Source organism: Panthera leo, chromosome A2 (genome assembly GCF_018350215.1).
Source record: "Panthera leo isolate Ple1 chromosome A2, P.leo_Ple1_pat1.1, whole genome shotgun sequence".
NCBI lineage: Eukaryota > Metazoa > Chordata > Mammalia > Carnivora > Felidae > Panthera > Panthera leo.
This window is the reverse complement of record NC_056680.1, coordinates 99,405,836-99,414,542: the sequence shown is the minus strand read 5'-3', so window position 1 is coordinate 99,414,542 and position 8,707 is coordinate 99,405,836. Positions and strand designations below refer to the sequence as shown.

The 8,707-nt window shown below is 35.2% G+C and overlaps 1 pseudogene; it reads left to right on the top strand.

The window, feature by feature from the left end:
* Nucleotides 1–1,573: 1,573 nt before the first annotated feature.
* LOC122213176 lies at nt 1,574–1,907 on the top strand (annotated as a pseudogene).
* The last annotated feature ends 6,800 nt before the right edge of the window (nt 1,908–8,707 follow it).

Here is an 8,707-nt window from a genome sequence, read left to right as displayed (position 1 = left end):
GAGAGAGAATCCCAAGTAGGCTTCCATACTGTCAGTGCAGAAGGCAACATGGGGCTCAGTCCCACAAACCATGAGATCATGACCTGAGCCAAAGTCAAGAGTTGGAGCCTTAACTGACTGAGCCATTCAGGCACTGCCCCCCACCGCCCCCGCCGTGATCTCAAATTTGAAGGCCAAGAAAAAGTAATTACACATGTCAGAAACATAAATGGCAATTATTCACAGGAAAGATTTAGGTAAAAGTTGAACCCATAGGACCTCCCTCCAGATGGCAAATCGCACAGCCTCACTTCCACATGCTAAGGAAATGACTTCATCTTTAAGTATTACCTGCTCCCCTGTCATTCTAAGACTGTGCTAGATGGGAATTTTAAAGTTTGGGGTTGTTATGTCATCAGCTCAGGAGATGCAGAACTGAGAGAGATGTTATGAAACCTCCAATCCAACTCCCTTGTTTTCATGTTTTTGAGGGAATGAAGAACAGGACAGAGAAAAACTAGAGACATTCCCCTAGGTCACACAGAAAGGCAAGTTGCTAATTACATGACAGTTGCTCATATGGTTTAATTGTTTTTATGACAACCCTTAAATCCTGTTTCTCCCTCCTTCTTCACTGCATTTCCTTTTTCTTTGGAGACTGTCATGATCAGGGTAAAATACTGAGGTAATCACAGACCCATTGTGATTGCTATCCAGGGTCCAGCATTCATATATTATTTACTGCTGAGTTCTAGCCTGTAAAACACCTGTTCTCCTAATTTTTCTCTGGAATGAACACAAGTATGCATATGAGTATGCATATACCTGACCCACTCCTGGCTGTGGGCTCATATTTCCAATGCGCTGTAACTGCACTGCTTTCCCTTCCCAAGAAAGAACAATTGACTATAATAGTGACATTCTTTATAGGGAAAATCTTAAGTATTGTAAAAAATTTTTATTCATTAAATCATTCACATATTTTCATAGTTTAAGCTATTTCTAGCCACATCTCCAAACTGATTGTGACTATGGTCACTAATATTCCCAATGAGAAATGTTGCTTTGTGAAGTCACTTTGTTTGATTTAATCCTTTGCATGATCTTATGTGGTAGTTACTAATTTTATCTCCATTTTATACATGAGAAACCTGAAGCTCAGAGAAGTTAAGTAACTTGCCCAAAGTCCCACTGGCCAGTGGAGGAAAAGTCAGCATCCTAACCCTGATGTCACTGACTCAAAAGCACATAACCTTTCTCCTATGCTATGGTGCTTTCTTTAAGAATTGAGTCTCCACTTAAAAACTGAGAACAAACTGAGGGTAGATGGGGGGTGGGAGGGAGGGGAGGGTGGGTGATGGGTATTGAGGAGGGCACCTTTTGGGATGAGCACTGGGTTTTGTATGGAAACCAATTTGACAATAAATTTGATATTAAAAAAAATTAAAACAAAACATAACAAAATGAAAGAATTGAGTCTCCAGTCCTCCTCTTAAACGCTGCCTGCGCTGCAGCTCTGGCTGCCCCTGGGGGCAGGGCTGTAGGGGAAAGTGCCGCATCCTTTGAGCAAAGTGAGAATTCTGCTAGAGAGGAAATGGCTGCCTCTTCATCATCCTCCTCAGCTGCTGGGGTCGTTGGAAGTTCTGTCACTGGATCTGGTGTCAGTGTCTCAGACCTTGCCCCACCACGGAAAGCCCTTTTCACCTACCCCAAGGGAGCTGGAGAGATGTTAGAAGATGGCTCTGAGAGATTCCTCTGCAAAATCTGTTTTCAGTTACCAAGTGACATCTGTGCTTAAACAGGTGAAAGATGATCAGCAAGTTGCTCAGATGAAAAAATTAGCTGGTTTGGTAGAAGAGCTGGAGGCAGATGAGTGGTGGTTTAAACCCATCGAGCAGCTGCTGGTGTTCACATCCTCTTCAGATTGACCTTGCCCGGATGGCCACCTCTGGTGCACAGCCAGTGCCCAGGGAGGGACTTTTCTTGCAGCTTACACAGCCACCCAGAGATGCACAGCTCCACTGTGGAATTGTCTGATACACATCCATGCTTGGTTTCTCTGTATCTATCTGCAAGCAACAAATACTTAAATGTGTGATCATGCAGGGAAAAGTTTTGTTTATTCAGAAAAAGTATTGAGAATCAGATTAATACAACCAGCATCAGGTTTAAAAGATATTTATAAAACTTTACAAGCCAGGTAGGACATATGCCAGAATTGGCCAACTGAATGACGTCACTCCTGTCATTCATGCAGTGCCTGGAGTCCTCACCAGTCAAATCCAAGATCAGGATCTGGAATTACAAAACACAGCATTTCTGACCTAAAACAGTTCTTTGCAGATGAATGTGATTTAAACTCAGGACCTGTCCAAATGAGGAATTTTAAAATGTTCATTTTTTTCCTTCTATTTTTAGACATCTAATTCTATAGATTCCAATTTTTTCTAACCTCTTCTAGATACATGCCAAATGCTGGCAAAAATACTTACTTTTTGAATGTTGAAGCACTTTGTAAAAATAAATCTGTGAGCAAAATCCTTTTAAACAAAGAAATCCCGAGTTCATTTTATTGGTGGGCTCAAGCAATTCTGTAGCAAATAAATCCTTTGAAAGAGTTAAAAAAAAATTGAGTCTCAAATACATCCTTCTTTCATAAATACCAAGTGTTAGGTGGGTGATTCCATGCTTAGTTGGAGTAAGAACACCTAGAGAAATGTAGCTTCTGTCCTGTCCTCTCTACTATATTTCATCCCTCTTCTTAGAATGATTTTTCATTACCTTTTCAATTTAAAATGTATATAAAAGCAAATGCATGTGTTCTTCTCTCTTTCTTTCATAAACAGTAGTGTAATACACTACTATGTATTTTTCCCCGTTTTGCTTTTTTACTTGGCCATACTTTCTGGAAATGACTACAAGGACATGCACAGACATACTCTCTATTCCTTTTACAGCTCCATAGCACTCTACTCAATGCATGTACTGTACTTCATTTAGCCAGCTCCATTGGATTGATAGTTGGGTTACTTTTGGTCTTATTTTGTTATAAACACTATTTCAAAGAATAGATAGCCTTATGTATTATTGTATTGTTTTTGTATACATCTTTTTTTGTCATGCATTGTTAGGATAGATTCATAGAAGTAGTTGGTATTGCTAAGAAGGTAAATGCACATATAATTTTGCTACATGTTGTTAAATTCTACTCTGTAATAGTTGTATTAATTTACCACCCCAATCAGCAATTCAAGAGCACCTTTCCTTCACAGTGTTGCTGCCAATAATGTTCATCAAATTTGAATTTTTATCAAACTGATAAGTGGGAAAAAATGTAACAGTGCAGTTTTAAGTTGTGTTTTTCTTATTATGAATAAATTTGGGTATTTTTCCATATGGTTAAAAGCTATTTATTTGTGTCTCTTTTTTTGGGCAATATTTATTCATTTCCATTGTTTGTCTTTTTTTTTCAGTTTTTAAGGGCTCTTTATTTTTACGAATATCGATTTTTTTTCTGTGATAGATATTACAAATATTTTTCTCAGTTTGTCATTTGTCTTTTGGCATTTTGATTTTGTTACCATAAAACTATTTGCCATAAAATTTCCATTATAGTCAATTTCCACTTACCAAGAAATAGTACAGAGTAACCAATCTGAGAAATAATTGTGATTAAAAGCATTATTAATATACTGTGAATTTTTGGAAATGTGTAGTTACTATGAATCAATGAAGATAGCCACAAATAAGAAGCCAGGTCTTTGCAAGAAAAAAAAAAACCTAACAATATGTAAGGGTACAAGAAATATATGAACAAATAGGGGAAATATAGTATTTTTGGATAAAAATATTCAGTAGTAAAGGTGTCATTTTACCTACCAGATATATAGGAACTATCAAATCCAAAGATGCAAAAATAATTTAAAAATGAAAAAAAGTAAACAGGGACTCAAAAAATGTGTAGAACAGTACCAAATTACTAACATATGTGCAATTGGAATCTTAGAATCAGAAGAGAGTAAGATTGAGCCAGGAAAAAAAAAATCAAAATTCAGAATATGATGCCTGAAAACTTTGTAAATTTTATGAAAAAAAAATCCCTCAAAACCCTGATTTACAGATCCAAGGAACTCAACCAAACACCAAACAGAATATATATATGTAATTATAATAGCTATATTTTAAAGAAAACCATACCTGTGCACACGATAGCCAAATTGCTAAAAACTGAAGATAAAGAAAAAAAGCATATACAAAAAAGACATTATTTAAAGGAAAACAGGATAAGAAGGACATCCTTAAAATGTTGAAAGAAAAATAAATTATTCACCTAAAATCCTATGTTAAGTAATAATAAGCTTTAAAATCAAGGATAAAATAAAAACATTTTCAGATAAATGAAAACAGAGAAAATTCCTTGATGGCAGATATCCTTAAAATAGACAATGGGCAATGAATAAAGTTTACAAATCCAAACATTAGTTACTTGAATAGATTAATAAAATGGATAAACCCCCTAACAAAAGTAGTCAATAATAAAGAGAATACAAATTACCAAAATAAAAAATGTAAGAGGGATTATCACTACAGATAATATAAGTCTTAAAAGGGGAGTATGATAATCACATTTCTGACAATTAATACAACAACTTTGATAAAATAGATAAATTCCTTGAAAAACAAAATTTACCAAAATGAACTCAAGAAGAAATACAAAATATGAATAACTTCTTATCCATTAAGGAAATTAAAATTTTAATTAAAAAACTTCCCACAAAGAAGATTACAAGCTTATATGGTTTTACTGATAATGTTAACACACATTCAAGAAAAAATAAATATCAATAGTACATAAATTTTTACAAAAAATTGAGGAGGAGGGAACATTTCTCTGTTACTTTTATGAGGCCAGAATAACACTGACAACAAAACTCACAAAGACAATACCAAAAAAATGATGTTACAGACCAATAACTCTCATAGAACAAATTCTCAACAATATTAGGAAATAAAATCCAACAATATATAAATGAGGGTAATACCACACGATTAAGTCAGGTTTATCCCAGATATTCAAGATTGCTTCATTGTTCAAAACTCAGTGTAACTCACTACATTAGGAAAGTAAAGGAGGGGCAACTGGGTGGCTTAGTTGGTTAAGTGCCCGACTCTTGATCTCAGCTCAGCCTTGATATCAGGGACATGAGTTCAAGCCCTGCATTGGACTCCATGCCAGGTGTGGAGCCTACTTAAAAAAAAAGAAAAGAGGGCCGCCTGGGTGGCTCAGTCAGTTAAGCGTCTGACTTCGGCCCAGGTCATGATCTCACAGTTCGTGGGTTTGAGCCCCACATCAGGCTCCGTGCTGACAGCTCAGGGCCTAGAGCCTACTTCTGATTCTGTGTCTCCCTCTCTCTCTGCCCCATCCCCACTCATGCTCTGTCTCTCTCTCTCTCTCTCTCAAAAATGAATAAATGTTAAAAAAAAATTAAAAGAAAAGAAAGGAAAAACATGATCTTAGCAGATTCAAAAAAAGCATTTGACAAAATTTAAAACCAGTGTGTAGTAAAAATTCTCAGTAATAGGAATAAAAGAAAACTGCCTCATGTTGATAAAAGGCATTTGTGAAAATCCTGCAAAAAATTTCATACTTAATGGTGACGCTCTGAATTCTTTCTCCCTAAGATCAGGAACATTGAGAGGATGCCCTCTTTGCCCTCTCTCACTATTTTCATTTAATATTTTACTAGCTATTCTAGCCACCGGAGTAGGCAAGATAAATAAATAAAAGACATACAAATTGGAAGGGAAGAAATAAAACTATTTATTTACAGACAGCATAAATGGCTAAATAGAAAATCCCGAGGGCACTAAGAAACTGTTAGAACAATAACTGAATTTGCAATAATAATAAATGGATTTTAGAATATACCATATACAAAATTTCAGTATAGAACATTTCTATATTTCTAACATTATATTTCTATATACTTGCAACAAAAAATGGAAAATAAAAATTTTAAACACTAAAATTTATTATAATATAAAAATAACCATAGAATACCTAGACATACATTTAACAAATTATGTAAAGGACCTGTACATTGAAAACTACAAAGTGTTGCTAAAAGAAACTAAAGATTATGTAAATCATTGGGAAGATCTACTATATTCATGGACTGAAAGAATGATTTATGTTAAAATATATATTCTTCCCAAGTTTATCTAGAAACACAAAGAAATCCCAGTAAAAATTTCAGCAGAATTTTGTTTTGTTTTGTTTTGGAAATTGGCAAGTTAATTCTAAAAATTACATAGAAATGCAAATGATTGAGAATAGCCAGTGTAATTTTAAAAGAAAGTTGGAGGAATTATATTAACTATTTTAAGATTTACCATGAAGCTATGATTATCAGAGTATAGAATTATGTGTCTTGTAATGGACATATAAGTCAATGAAACAGAATAGGAGTACAAAAATAGAGCTGCATGCACGCACACACACACACACACACACACACACACACACGTACACACACACACACACTGATTTCTGACAAAGACTCAGAAGTAACAGAATTCTAACAAGAATGGATTTCACAGACATTTGGGCAAACATGCCATTTTATGAACTTATAGAATAGGCAAGTCTAGTCTTGATAAAAATCACATCAACTCTTTTCAGGAGTAAGTAATAGTTGTAAGAGATTGACTACAAAAGGATATGAAGATCATTGTTTGGGGGAAGTAAATGTTCTTGAAAAAATGTTTTTTTTAATGTTTATTTATTTTTAAGAGACAGAGAGTGTGTGTGTGAGCAGGGAAGGGGCAGAGATAGAGAGAGACACAGAATCTGAAGCAGGCTCCAAGCTCTGAGCTGTCAGCACAGAATCCAACCCAGGGCTCAAACCCAGGAACCAGGAGATCATGACCTGAGCCAAAGTCTGATGCTTAACCTACTGAGCCACCCTGGCATCCCTGGGGGAAGTAAATGTTCTATAGTTTGATTGGTATGGTGTTTACAAGTTCGTATACAGTTGTCAAATGTCAGCAGCCCGTGCCCTTAAATTTTGACATTATTTTTATTGTATGTGTATATACCTCAATAAATTTTATTTTAAAAACATCTTTCATATAACTGTTACCTCCCAGTAATGAATGTGTATTGTAATCTTGTTTAGAATGGTAAAAAATATTGGAAATAAATTAATCCAACAACGGAGAAAGAGTTAACCTATAGCCACAAATGATTGGAGATGGGAATAATTAAAATTACTATAACTGAGCAAAAATATTTACTCATTAATTTGTAACTACTATTGTGAACCATAACAACCAGTAGACATATACTGTGTGCTTGTTATTCTACATTTGCTTCCTTCACTCTCATTTTCTATCTTTCAATTCTCTACTTGTTGCCCTGCGTGGCTGAGGCATAGGGCCAGCATTGCCCAGATTCCCTTGTTAGCTAGATAAACTTGTTCAGTTTAGCCAGTGAAAGCCATCAACAGAACATTGGGATGAAAAAGGAAGACAAGATATAAGTATTTCTTTACCATTTCTTCCTTGCTTTGTTTCAGGGTTCTGGCAGTGGCTTTGGCGCCCAAGACCATAGCTTTGTCTGTTGGGCAACCTCTCTTCTATGACTCCAGCTCTTATTGGGCTCCAATAACATTATCTAGTCCTTTATTTCCAAGTTTTGGATGGTAATAGCTTCCTGCTCTGCTATCTCCGGGTACTTTAACATCCTTTATTGTTTTTATTGACTGCCCACACCTCTGTAAATAGTCTCTTTATTAAGGTCTGTTGAATTGCTCCATCTCAATAAAATTCTGTTTCCCACTAAGATAGATCTACCCTGGTCTTTCTGCAATATTTCTAATTGCATATAACAGTTTTACCTTACTAATGTCAAAGCAACCAAGATAAAATTAGGTAACACATCTGAAAGCAGACTTTTCAGTTGCTACCATTTGACCATTTTCCATCAAGCAATTTGTATAGACTAGCTTTAGACATTTTACTTTACTCTTTGTGAGGATATCTTTAAAATGATAACTGTATATCAAATATTAAATGGAATTTAACCTAATCATCCAAGTATATTTCATACAGCTTTGACCTGTTTTAATTGTGTCATTGACTTTTCTATGATTTCTTTTTCTTCTTTTACCAGGTGTAGTAGAGAAGTCAGATTTCTGGTCCAGGAATCTCTGTAGGTTTATGTACTTAGCATTTAGCACTTTCATAAAATTCAGGCTGGGTAGCTTGACAAGTACACCAGTATTTTTATTTATGAGGCATAAATATGCTACCTCTAGCTTAGTCAGATTTCCTGAAGCCTTTCTTAAATGATTTTCTGCTGCTAAAACCTCTTGTGCTCAGTACACAATTGATTTAGATATTGTTAAACCATTAAATTGCCAGCTTTCTCTTCTCCTTTCTTTGCTGAATAACACAGCTATGTGTTTGTTGTTCTCTTTTAGCTCTGAGCTAAAATTCAGAAGAAAGCAGTGCTAAGAATTGTGATTAGTGATTCCAGGTGAAATGGCTGCTAATGTCAAACATTTCTTCCTTGACTAGGAAAGATGAGAAGTCAATCTTTTTTAATATGATCATCCTAATGGTGCTACTCTGGGTAATGAAAGATTTTAATTTATTTGGAATCAGACCATATACTAAGATTAGCAGGAACCAGATATTTTTCCAGGACAGAACCTTAGAGTAATCT